Source organism: Macrotis lagotis, chromosome 2, assembly GCF_037893015.1.
Source record: "Macrotis lagotis isolate mMagLag1 chromosome 2, bilby.v1.9.chrom.fasta, whole genome shotgun sequence".
Classification (NCBI taxonomy): Eukaryota; Metazoa; Chordata; class Mammalia; order Peramelemorphia; family Peramelidae; genus Macrotis; species Macrotis lagotis.
Genome location: NC_133659.1, coordinates 328,605,028 through 328,617,800, shown reverse-complemented (window position 1 = coordinate 328,617,800; position 12,773 = coordinate 328,605,028). Strand labels below are relative to the sequence as shown.

Here is a 12,773-nt window from a genome sequence, read left to right as displayed (position 1 = left end):
CTAATTAAGCACATTTTTTGGAGAGTCAGTCTTATGTAGTGAAAAGAGAGCTGGAAGGAATAATCATCAGGACCATAGTTCTCAGTTCCATTTTAGAATGTACCTTAAGGATCATCTAGTCCAATATCCTCATTTTAGGGATGATGGAACTGAAGCCCAAAGGTTTAAGTGACTTTCCCACAGTCACCTAGCCAGGAAGGATCAGAATGTGGATTTGGATTCAGATTTTCCTGACTCTGAGTTTGGTGCTCTCTTCGCCTTCACAAAATTGTTGACTCAGCAATCTTACTACTTCACTTCTCATCTAAAGAGCTCAGAGGCAGAATAGGAGGTCCTCCATGTACTGAAGCCAAGGCAACAAGCATTTACTCATTGTCTATAATCACTTCCTAGTGATACTCACTTATTGGGGATTGACTGAACAAAACAGGACGTGAAAGGATAATGGATTATTTTTTTACCACAAGAAATTACGAATATGAGTAATTCTGAGATACATTGAAAGACTTGTATGAATGAATGAAGACTCAAGTGAGAACAATGAGGGGTTAATATATCCAATGACTACAAAGGTATAAATGAAAATAACATTCAAAAGCAGCTGAATTTAGCTTATTGGTCCCATTTTGGACCTAGAAACAATGAAAGACATGTCTTTCCTTTTTCCATAGAGAAGTGGGGGACTATGGATAAATACAGTATACTCTATATACAACCAGTGTGTTGACTGTTTTTTTTTAAGGGTGGCTAGGTGGTGCAATGGATAGAGCACCGGCCCTGGAGTCAGGAGTAACTGAGCTCAAATCTGGCCTCAGACACTTAATCATTACCTAGCTGTGTGGACTTGGGCAAGCCACTTAACCCCATTGCCTTGCAAAAAACCTAAAAAAAAAAGATGATTTCTCTTTATTTGCAAGGGAGAATTCAATGGGAGGAGTGCTGAGGATAGTGATTGTCATATTGTTAATACAACCTCTTTTTGGAAAAGGTAAAGTAAAAAAGTATCAGATTTCAAGTCCTGGTTGGGATTTTAACTTCTTCTGTGACCTTCAGTGAGTCACTTTCCTTTCTGGGCCTTAGTTTCCTCTTCTGTAAAAGGAATGAATGACACAGGAACTGTCTTTCCTTATAATAAATCCTCTCTCCCTCATTTCCTTCTTTCCCTCCATCCCTCCCTTCCTTCCTCCTTTTCTCCCTTCCTTATTTCCTCCCTTTCTTCTTCCCCCTCTCCATTCCTTCCCTTCTTTCCTCTTTTCTTACCTCTCTTCCTCCCATACTTTCCCATAACTTATGCATGTGCATTATATTATATGTAATATGTATGTACATCTCTATATACATTAAGACACAATATTTATATTTCCTTCCAACTATAAAATCCATGAGCCTATCTATTAGGCTTTCTATATTTCTCAGAAGAAGATAAAACTAGGACCAATGGCCCAGGTGTAAGGAGAAGAGAAGGAAAAAAACTAATTTATTAAGCATCTGCTATGTACCAGTCTCATTTGAGACCTCGCACCTGGGAGGAAGGTGCTATTATCAGCTTTATTTTACAGAAAAGGAAACTGAGGCAGAGTCTAAGTGACTTGACCAAGGTCATCCAAGAGCTAGTAAGTATATAAGGCTGGATTTGAACTCAGGTTTTCCTGACTCCAGGTCCAGTGCTCTATCCAAAGAGCCATCTAGCTGCCTAGTCTTGGAGAATGATGTTAAAGGAGCTTCCAGGATGAAGAAATAGGTTCATTGCTGAGGAACTTGATATCTCAGAGGCAGTTCATTCTGGGCTAGGAAGAGTAAATCATTCCTTGGGCCTTTGTTAGATCAAGTGCTAGCAAACTGACCTTTCTGGAGCCCACAAAGTCTTCCCCCAAAGGACAGAAGTCACAAGCAGGACATGGTCCCAACCCTGTTCTAGGCTTGCCCAGGACACCTCGTGCTAGCCTTCTCCATGTGACTCTGTGGGAGAGGGCCTCCCCATGAAGAGGACCACAGAAGCACTTCATCCATATTCTCACAATATCAGGGAAGATTGTGTTTGTGCATTGTAAATGTAAACATGTAGGTGTGAACATGTATTTATAAATATGTGGCTATGTTTTGTATGTCAATGTCTATATAGATTAGATAGACAGACAGACAGGTAGGAATATACATACACAAATACATGCATATGTATGGAGTCTCTTCCTTTCAAAGAATTTATGATCTAGTCTTCTTATTTTTTATATTTCACTGGTTTAGGGGGTTTCTGGTAAGGAAGTGATTTTTTGCTAATACATACCCTCAACCAGTTTCTAGTCTAGTCTAGTCTAGAGGGTTGCCCAAGAGTCTTGACAGCCAGAGTGTGTCAGTGATGAGTCTTGTAGTTAACCCCCCAAAGGAGTCTTCTAAGTCTCCCTGTCTCATAATATAGTTAGGAAGCTATAGAGTCTTGTAGTACCACAGAGGATGGCTGTCACTGGTCTTCAGAGGAGGGAGAGTTTCTTCTGGGCTAAAGCTGGCTCCAGCCTTGAATGGGAATTGAATGGTTGGTTCTTCCAGAAAGGTAGGATTTGGATAAGCAGAGGAGAGATGTGTTGGTAGAGGGAAATGAGGAAGGAGGAGGCAGAGCAGAGAGGTGGGGAATGATCATGGTGGATCTTGTTGGGGGACCACAAAAGAAATTGGTCTGCCACAGAATGTTCTCAAAAGAGATTCAGGGGAAGATGCGATGGCATCCCTGGCACTTGACACAAAGACTCTGCTCCCTTGTCTTGATCCACTTCTCCTCCTCAACTTCCTCCTTCCAAGTACTAACTCCCTCAAATGACCTTGTAAGAATTCTGAACTTGATCAGTTTTGGAGCAATGGGGATAGACTTCAGAAAGATAGATGTTGGTTAAATAAAAGGGAAATACTTTCTGAGATTCAGAGCTAGATAGAGTAGTGAGCTCCCCATCCCTGGTTCTCTTCAAAATTAGGTTGGATGCCGACTTATCATGGGATTTAAGAGGTGATTCCTGACAGAAATGAAGTAGAGGACTCCTGAGGTCTCCAATTCTGATATTCTGCATTTCAGAGGCAGTTAGGTGGTGAAGTGGTTAGACCATTGGCCTTGGAGTCAGGAGTTCGAATCAGACCTCAGACACTTTACTCTCACCAGCTGTGTGATCTTGGTCAAGGCACTTAACCCTGATTACCTTGTAACCAGAGCCATCTCCAGTTGTCCTGATTCATACCCGGCTCCTGAATCCAAATGGTTCTGGAGGAGATAGTGAGTCTGATGACTTAGCACAGCAGCCTCCCTCCAGCCTCCCCTCAAGTCCAATTCATGTGCTTGTCGTGGCATTACCATGGTCTTCTTTGAGAATAAAGGACTTAGATCATTCTTCAGACGTGGCTAGATGGGCAAAGTGGGGTGGGATCCTTATCCTTCTTCCAGGAAAGCTGTGAATTGAACATAGTTTTCTTTTGCAAATGACAGCCAACCCTGGGAGATCTGGCCTTTCCAAACTGTTACAACCTTCTTTCCAGTATATTCTACTATTTGGAAGGTTCTGCTTGACTTCAAAATGTGACATTTTCAGTATCAGTCATGTTGCTATTTTAGGAATCCCTGACTGCTCACCAAAAACCAATAGCCATAAATATACTTTTTCTTTTCTTTCTTTTTTTTTTTTGGTGGACTGTATTTGTATAAATGAGAAAAAGTGTGTGTGTGGGGTGGGGAGAATAGAGCTGGAGAGAAGGAAGAATGGAATTCTGTGGACTTGAGGCTTTAGCAATGGATACCCAACCCATCCTATAAAATCCTTCACTTGACCCTGCATCTCCTTAAGCTATTACCCAGTCTCTCTCTGCCATTGCCAAACTCCTCGAAAGAATTGCCTACAGTGGTTGCCTCCACTTCCTAACACCCACTCACTTCTCATCACCTGGTAATTTGGCTTCAGACCTAACCACTCTAGAAAAAAGGCTCTCACCCAGCTGGCCGGGGGCCAACCATCTCTTAACTGTTAGACCAGATGTTTTTTTTTTTTCCCTGGGTCCTCATCCTTTTTGACCTGTTATAATATTTAATGTTGTTGACTACTCCCTTTTCTCAATGTTCCTTTTTTCCTCAGTCTTTAGAACATTCATCTTTCCTAATTCTCTTATCTGCCTGTTTTTTTCCCCTTTTGAATTGATTCCTCTTTTTTAAAAATTTGCTTTGCTGGATTATCAGTCCCTAAATTCAGGTTTTTCTAAGATCCTGGGTTGCTTCCCCCTTTTATTTCTCCATCTCTCCCATCTCTTCTCTCCTTTCCCTCTTCCCTTCTACCTATCTTCCCTGCTTCTCTCTCTCTTTGATTTGAGTATCTATTCTCAAATATATATATATATATACATATGTTTGAATTAATAACAATGATGATGATGATAATAATAGATGTTTTGTCCTTCATTTGAGTAAGGGAAGGATGCATCTCACTTTCTCCTCCAGAGCCATCTAGGTCTGGTGGCCAGAGATGAACCAAGATGACTGGAGATGGTCCTGGATGCAGGGCAATCGGAGTTAAATAACTTGCCCAAGTCCAAGGTCACACAGTTAGTAGGTGGCAGAAGTTGGATTAGAACTCCAGTCCTCCTGATTCCAAGGCCAGGGCTCTATCCACTGTGCTGTCTAGTTGCCCCTGTATGTATGTATGTAAACATATATGTGTATTATAAAGATATATCATCTCTATACAGATGGCTTCCCATATCTATATATCTAACCCTAATATTATTCTTATTGATAGTCCAATATTTTCAAATGCTTTGTATATATAGTGGATAGAATTCTTGACATGCAATTAGGTAGATCTGATAAATCCTTGAGACTGAGCAAGTCCTTCACCATTCTGGGTCTTACTTTTTTTCTGCTGTAAAATGAGAAGGTTGGTCAAAATGACCTCTCTGGTCCCTGCCACCTCTAAATCCATGGTCCCACAAGCCCATGAAATAGGTAGATTGTGCTCCACATCAGCTGGAAGAATAAGGGAATATTCACTCCCATGATACCCAACCTTCTGGTTCTAACTCTATAGGGTAGGATCGTAGAGGTCCTACAGGGATCTCAATGGATGTTCAGAATTGAACCGAGTATCTTTCCAGTTCTACTGAAAGCACTGTTAGGTTTTTTTTTTAAAGCTGAGTTATCCCCAGGATCCAGAAATCGAGTCTATTCTTTTGTACGTAGCAGGTACATAACATGTTTTGTTGAATTGCATTAGGGAAGGGAGAGGATCTTGGGTCTTCTGACAGAATTCTGGTCTCCCACTTTGCAGGTGGGGCAGGGCCACAGGAAGATGTACAAACTCAGTGTAAAACACTTATCTCTTTCTCCTTTTTTCCTTGTAGAAATGGAGGCAGAGCATAGTCAAGGCCGACGTAAGTGGATTTTGGTGAAATCATTCTCATTCTCTTTCCTCTCCCCAAAAATGCATCTCCAAGATCCTAACTCTCATCAGGTCTAGGTGTCAGCCACTTTGACTTTGGATTTGGCTTTCTCCCCTCATATTTCCTTTTTTGGTGTCATTTACTGAGAACCACACAAAGGAAGCAGGGTATGTGAAAAGTGCCAGAAGGCTGGGTCAGTAGGCTTATATTCATGAGATATGGAGAAAGGGACCATGGGAAGGAGGTGGAAGGCAGAAGGGGATGGTGGAAATTTTCTGCCATTAACTGGCTTCACCTCTCATCTCTGACATGGGACACTGGGCAAATCAGTTCTCCTCCATGGGGCTCTGAGAGTTGGACTTTTGAGGTTTTTCTTGGCACTGGATCTATGATGTCATGTCTAGCTGAGAGGCATTTATATGGCTCATCGGGTAGAGACCTGGGGCTGAAATCAGGAAGAACCAAATGTGGTCTTAACACTTGCTAGCTGTGTGTCCCTGAACAAGTCATTTCACCTCTTCTTCAACCATAAAATAGGGACTTCGGAGTATTTAAGCAATACTAAGCTCTTTCCACTATACTACTCTTGTACCCTGACTCCAAGTTCAACATCCTAGTAAGCATCAACTATATTTAGTGTTGGCAACGATACAAAAAAAGGCAAAAATCCCAATCCTTGTCTTTATGGACTCCACAGTGTCATACTTTTTGTCCCTGCCCCCCAAAGAACCCCCTTCCCAGCTCTGCCACTGATGGATGGGCAAGCAAGATTTTGAGGAAGTTTCTTCCATTTTTCGAGCCTACAGTTTCCTAACTTGTAGCACAGAGGGCCTAGCTGCCAGTTGTCAAATTCTATGGTACTACACATGAATCATGGGCATGTTAGATTAGGTATTACTCTCCAGGAAAATAAAATGGAAGAAAGTTCCTCCTTATCCCCCCCCACTACCCACTACCCCCAGTAAAACAGTAAAAGGAAATTTAAAAAGCCAGGAGGACAATGGGAGAAACTTGGGAGCCAGAGGGCAGGGAGGGCTGGCACTAGAAAGAAAACAACTCATTCAATTACCCTGTTATCATCCCCCATCAAATTCTACAGAAATAGAAACTAGACACACTCATTAAGTGGAGATGCTGAAGCTTAGAGGGAGCTCCCGAACCCACAGGCAGAACCATGCTCCATAAAGTCCAGGCAAAAAGGAGGGGAGGGATGCCCATCTCAGGAGGCCACATCATCTGTGCCTACCCAGTCAGTTTTTGACTTGCAATGAGGTTTAAAAAGCCCCCATTTATCTTAGCCAGAATTCAGTTTCTCATTAGGGTGGGTATCTGCTCCAGGATCAGTCTGCCACATGGTAGGAGTCTGCTTCTGCTTCCTCCCCCCCCCCCCACTTGAGGGTGATGGGTCATTTCTCTCTCCTGGCTTTTGTAAAATGCAAGCCAGTAGTGGAGTAATCCATCTATTTAGGTGTTTTTTTTTCCCTTGTTATTTAGAAATGAGAGCCTGGAGGAATCTGGGATCCTGAGCACCAGAGGTCTTCAGTTGGAGGGAGGCAAGTCTGTTTGCTTTGGGCATTTCCCAAAAGTTCCATGATTTATGCCAGTTCAGGGGCAGGACCCTGGGGGCACTCCGAATCACTGCCCCCCTCCTCCCCTTATCCTCCCACCCCTCTTCCACCTGGGCCTGAAGTTGTTTTTCCTGCAAGGAGGGGACTTCATGGAGCAAGGGCCCCGGATCTGGGTGGTTCCCAGGCCCTATGGCAGTTTGCCTCCTGACTGTGGATCTGGGCCCTTGAGTCCCTTTGGCAAGGAGCAGCAGTGACTTCCTGGGCACCATTTGGTGTTTCTAGCCATCCAGTTGAGGCAGGCTCTGGGCTCCAGGTGCTGGGAATCACAATGAATTTTGAAGCTTAAAAACATGCCTTCCTTCCCTTTCCTCTACTACAGCAGAGAATGGGTAATATTTGAAATATAAATGTTTATTCCTTTCCTTTCCTCTTCCCCCTTCACCTGGGATCTACAGGTGTGTGGAAAGTTTCCAGGGGCTTGTGAATCTGGATGGGGAAAAATGACATCTTTCCTTTTACTAATCTAACTGAAGTTTAGCATTTTCTTCATTTATCTAAAAACATGATCAGGAAAAGAGTAAAGGAGCCCAGGAAACACCCAAGGTGAAGAAGCCCTCCACTAAAGGAATGGGCATTTATTTCCTCCCTTGAGCCAGCACCTTCCTCTTCTCTTCCAATCTTTGCTTCACACGGGGATTATTTGCCCTTCCCTCCATCCAACAAAGTCACACACACTTCCCACAGCTGGTAGAGCATTTTGATTCATATGTACATACAAGAGTTTGATAGGGGTCATTGTCTTGGGGGGCTGGGGCCCTTCCCATCAGCCGCTCTGAGATTGGCTGATCCCCCTCCCCCACTCCATGGTGCTCTGTAGGTATTCTATACATGCCTGCTTATCCTGCTGGGTCTGGTTTCTCTTTGTTCAGAGAAAGCCTCCCCATTCAAGATTCCTCTAATACCTATCTATTTTTTCCAAGGGCCTCAGGATTAATGTGGAGAGCTGAAACAAAGGAGGAGGGGAGCCAAGGGGCAGGCCTGGCCCCAAACCTTATCCTGGGAGGTCAGGGTTGGAATTCTTCACAAAATGATCAGGTTGCCAGCTTACCTTTGACCCCGGCGTCAGGTTGGGCAGTCTTTGGGTCTTGGGGCCATTGCTGGAGGAGGGTTCCCAGTTTCCCAGGCTGGGTTGGTTGATCTGGGCTCAAATGGACATTTCCGAGGAGGAGACCAGAGAGAAATCATCTTTCCTAACCCCCTCATTTTAAGGGAACTGAGAAGGAAGGAGCTTGCCCAAGTGAGTGGCCGAATTGGGCTTCAAAGATTGGGTCTTTTGACCCTGAACCCCAAAATGGCTAGGCTCCTTTGGAGACTGGTTAGGAACTTTACCGCAGTCCACTTCAGGCCCCAGCTGGGAGGCACTCTGACCTTGCAACCTGGGACTGCCCAAGAGGAAAGAGAGGACAGATGTCAGGATTGGGGGTCAGGGGGCTTGAGCTCTGCCTTTTCCTGTAACTTCATTTCTTTGGGGCTCAATGGCCTCTTGAAAATGCCTTCCAGCTGTAAATCTCTATCGCCCCCCCCACTGAAAAGGAACCATCCCCTACCCGTCACAAGTCAGGCGACATCCAGGGTGAGCCCCCTCCCCACAACGTTTGCCTTTAGGCTGCATCCGCATCGGCTTTGCAGGAGTGGGCAATGGATAGATGGTGATGGGTGGGCAGCTGGGTAGTGAAATGGGGGTGGTATCGGCCTTGAAGCCGCGGGGATCCGAGTTCAAATGCGGCCTCAGACACCGGAGGACGGCCCTGGGCAACCCCAGAGCCGCGGGTGGGTGCTAATGGATGGAGCAGCGGACCCGGGGGCACTCATTTTGGGGGGCTGGCAGCCCCTTGTCCCCTCCCCATCTCCTCCCGGGCCCCCATCTCCCTGACGGGGGGGGGGGGGCTGTCCTCAGTCTCCGGAGAGGAGCCCCCGGGCCTCAGCCTCCTCCTCTGATTCCCGAAGGATCAGCCCAAACCCCTCACGGTGGGGGGGGGGGGCCTCTGGAGGCCCCGCCCCCAAGGCCAAGCCCCGCCCCCGGAGGTTCCCGGACTTTGCCGCCCCGCCCCGGGCCCCGCCCCTCCCGGCCCCGCCCCATCCCGGGCCCCGCCCCTCCCGGGGGCGTGTCCGCTCCCGGCTCGCGGCCCCCGGAGTGCGCGGGAGCCCGCCGGCGGCGGCGGCGGAGGCCTCGTGCGCGTGCGCGGCGGCGGCGGCGCGGGGCGCGTGCGCGCTCTCTCCTCCGCGCGCCGCCAGAGGCCGAGGCCCAGCTCGCAGCGAGGCCGAGCCCGAGGCCGGCGGAGCCCGACGCTGCCGGGGGCCCGGCCGGGGGAGCCCGGCGGAGCGAGGCCAGCGCGCCGGGGCCGGCCCTCCGCGCACGCGCGCCCGGCCGGCCGCGTGGGGAGCGCGCGCGGGGGGGCGGGGCCGCGAGTCGCGACAGTCGCGCGGCCGGTGCGGGGCGCGGCGCGGCGGCGTGTGCGAGGGCGCCGGAGGAGGCCAGGCGGGCCCGGATGGCGGAAGGGGCCCAGGCCCAGCCGCGGCCGCCGCCGCCCCCCCGCGCAGCCCGGCCCCGCGCGGGGCGTCAAGCGGGAGCCCGAGCTGGAGCCGCCGCCGCCGCCGCCGCCGCCGCCCGCGGGCCCCGCCGACCCCGGCCCGGGCAAGCGGCCGCGCACGGACGAGGGCGCCGAGGGCGCGGGGCCGGCGGCCCAGGCGCGGCCCGACGAGGGGCCGGCGGGGCCCGGGCCCGGAGCGGGCGGCGGCGTGCAGGTGAGCGGGGCGGGGCGGGCCGGGCGGGCGGCGCCCCGTTAGCGGAGCCCGGGCTCCTCGGGCCGCTCGGGGGGCGCCCCCGGCCCGCGCCCCGGGCCCCCCGCGCAGCCAGCCCGCGCCCGGGCACTTTCCCCCGTTGCCCCGTGGGCCTGAGCGCGGGGGCCCCCGCGAGCTTTGGGAGCTGGCCCTGGGAGGCGGGGGCTCGGGTGATTTGGGGGTACCGTCCTGAGTCGGCCATTGGTCCCTTTGATAGCGGCCCCGCCCAGCCAGGAGCCGGGCGTGTGAAGTGTTTTGTAACTGTACTCCGGCTTCTTCCCCGAGTTTCGTGCCCAGCCAGAGCCCCCAGAATTTGGGGCTGCCCCCCGGCACTTGGATCGAGGCTCTCCGCCCCTCGCCCTTTGTCTCCAGCGCTCATCTCTGGAGACGCCTTTGGGGGCCAGTGTTACAGAAAGTTGGGGAAGGCAGGACTTTGGTTGTGGAGGCGCAGCACGCACAGTTTAAGTTCCGGGGGACCCGATGCTAGATTTGGGAATTACTTGTTTGGGGGAGGAATGACCACGCTGATAGCTTATTTGACGAAGGCAACAGTTACCTTTGGAATAGGGGCTCCAAAGTTTGTAGCTTTTGGAAGGGGGGGATGTTTGGTTTTAGTGATCCTCACTTTCGGAGACTACTTTCTTGAGAGCGATTCGTTTTGGAGGAGGGCACACACTTAAGGTGTTGGGAGAATTCAGTTTGAGAAGTAAAGGGGGTAAGGAGTCCTTCATTTTGGGGTGGATTAGCAACTTCTGGAAAGAGATGAATGTTTGAGAAATGGGAATTCTCGTTTTGTGCAAGGACATCTGGCCTGAGGAAGGAGAGGTGTGACACAGAAGAATGAGAGACAGGACAGAGTGAGGGCGATTGAGACCCCCTTTGATCATCCTTTCCCTCCCTTTTTAAAGAAAAAAGGAGTGCGAGTCAGTTTGGATGTGTTGCTTGGGACTGAGGGATGAATAAGCAGGGGGAAAGGGGAAGGAGGGACTGGCGTGGCTGGAGGGATCTGGGCAGCCTGGGCCAGAGGTCTACTGATGAGGAGAGGGTGGAATCAGGGAAGTGGGACAAGAGAAGAGAGAGATGGAGATGCAACTCCTCGAGAGAGTAGAAAGGGGATGTGGCTTAGGTTGTGGCTTCAATCAGTTGTGGGACTTTTAGCACCAGAAGACTTGAGCATTGTGGTTACAGCTCCTTAACTTGGGCCAGGACGTCTCGACTGGAGGGCCAAGAAGCAGAGCAGCCCCCCGGGCAGCCATCCCCTTGGGACACCCAGCCAGGCTTCTCAGAAACTCCTTTCCCACTTCCTTGTTCCCAAGCCTGAGAGGAAAGTTTCTGGCCCTTTAGCCCTTTGAGAAGAGAAATTAGGGGTGGAAAGAGTAGGGAATGTGGTGTTTGGTCTGCAGCAGTGGCTTCAGGGAGGTCAGGTGGGGGGGGCACAGTCCTTTGGAGCAAGGGCTCAGCCTGGAAAAGCCTCATTTAGTGGGAAAGGTGGGGGCTGTGTTCACTCCGATCGATTGGGCAACCAGAAGTTGTTCAAACTGGTCCCTGTTTCTTGGAAAGTTGGGCAAAGCTTAACATTTTTCTCTGTTTTGCTTCCTGATTTTCAGAGCCCTCCCTGTGCTATGGAAATTGGTGCTGACCGTGTTTCATATTTTTCTAGAGGATTCTTTGCTCTCCTTTAAAAACAGGATCTATTCTGTCTCAGGTAGTCTTGTCCTTTTATGAGTTGATTTAAGGGAGGTCAACGCCTTGTCATCCTACCGTGCCGTGGGGTCCCAGGAATTGCCACATGGAGGGCATTTCTTCTTGTTGAATTCTTTTGCTTGGTTTGCCTGTTTGACTGATTTTGAACATTAGCAGGAAGAAATACTAGGGGCCACATCTGGGATCTTGAAGAAGGCAGTGGCCTGTCAGTCCCCTTATTCACATGAAAGCTAGGGACTTTGGTGGGGGGGGGGCTTAGCTGTGAGTTTCTGGAGGATAGTGCCTTGGGTCCCTTGGGAGCTTTGTTTTCCTCCCTTAATCTCATGGAGTAATCTAGCCCCTGGGGGACTGGGAGAGGAAAGAGTTCAGCAGTCTCTGGCCACTCTTAAGTCTTGGGGTTTTCTCCACTGCCTTCTTTCCTTCTCTTTTGGTTCCCAAGCGCTCTAGTTACAGGAGCCCAAAGGCATGTCAGCACTGAGTGCTTGCCAGAGTCCAGCTCTCTGCCAGGGGCCCTGTGGAATACAAAGAGGGTTCTCTTTGTATAGAAGCTCCGAGAGGGTCTGGCCATACCACATGATAGGTATCCCAAGATGAGTGGAGGCCTTGCTAAGTGTCTCTTGAGCTTCAGGTGATTAGGGAAACTTTGACAGAGGAGGAAGACTTTGAGCTAAGATGAAGGAGCCCACCAGGAAATAACTCAGTAATTCTCTTTAGCGCTCTGGGGCTCTTCTAGGTCCTTACTTTTCATTCTAATGACAACACCTATAATTACCTTCAGTGTTTTACGGATATTTATACACATGTATGAATCGGTTCTACTTCATTCATTGCCTTTTCACTTAGAGGGAAATTTGCATGGGATAAGGAACTCATTTTGCAAGCAGAGAAACAGTTTCAGATTCTAGCTTTACTATTAATTTTATGGCCAATTAAATCTTCTGGGCTTCAGGTTCTTCATTGTGTAAAATGAAGGGCTTGGATTAGCTTATTTGTAAGGCCCCTTTCAAGTAACCAGTGCTCACCAAAGGGTTATATATATTATTTTTAATTTTTAAGGGCATTTTTCGAGAGCTCCCTGATTTAGGGCAGTAATATCAACCTAAATAGAAACAGGGCTATTAAATGTACAGAAAGATCCCCATGGGCTGCATATTGACATAGAAAAGCCACAGATTCACTTTATTTATATTCTGTTGTGTTTTTATTTATTTTTGTTAAACACTTCTCAAGTACATTTTAGTCTGGTTCTGGTAGTAC

General features: G+C 48.8%; 1 protein-coding gene and 1 pseudogene across 1 annotated transcript in view; one reads left to right on the top strand and one right to left on the bottom strand.

Annotated features, from left to right (window-relative positions):
- The window catches only part of LOC141512264 (ubiquitin-like FUBI-ribosomal protein eS30 fusion protein), a 37,143-nt pseudogene extending 28,494 nt beyond the window's left edge, over positions 1 to 8,649 (bottom strand).
- A 1,102-nt stretch (positions 8,650 to 9,751) lies between these two features.
- RBFOX2 (RNA binding fox-1 homolog 2) overlaps positions 9,752 to 12,773 on the top strand; it is a 282,975-nt gene continuing 279,953 nt past the window's right edge. Inside the window, exon 1 of the mRNA XM_074226822.1 lies at positions 9,752 to 9,776. The gene's annotated coding sequence lies outside the window, so the exon portion shown is untranslated. The remainder of the gene's footprint in view (positions 9,777 to 12,773) is intronic.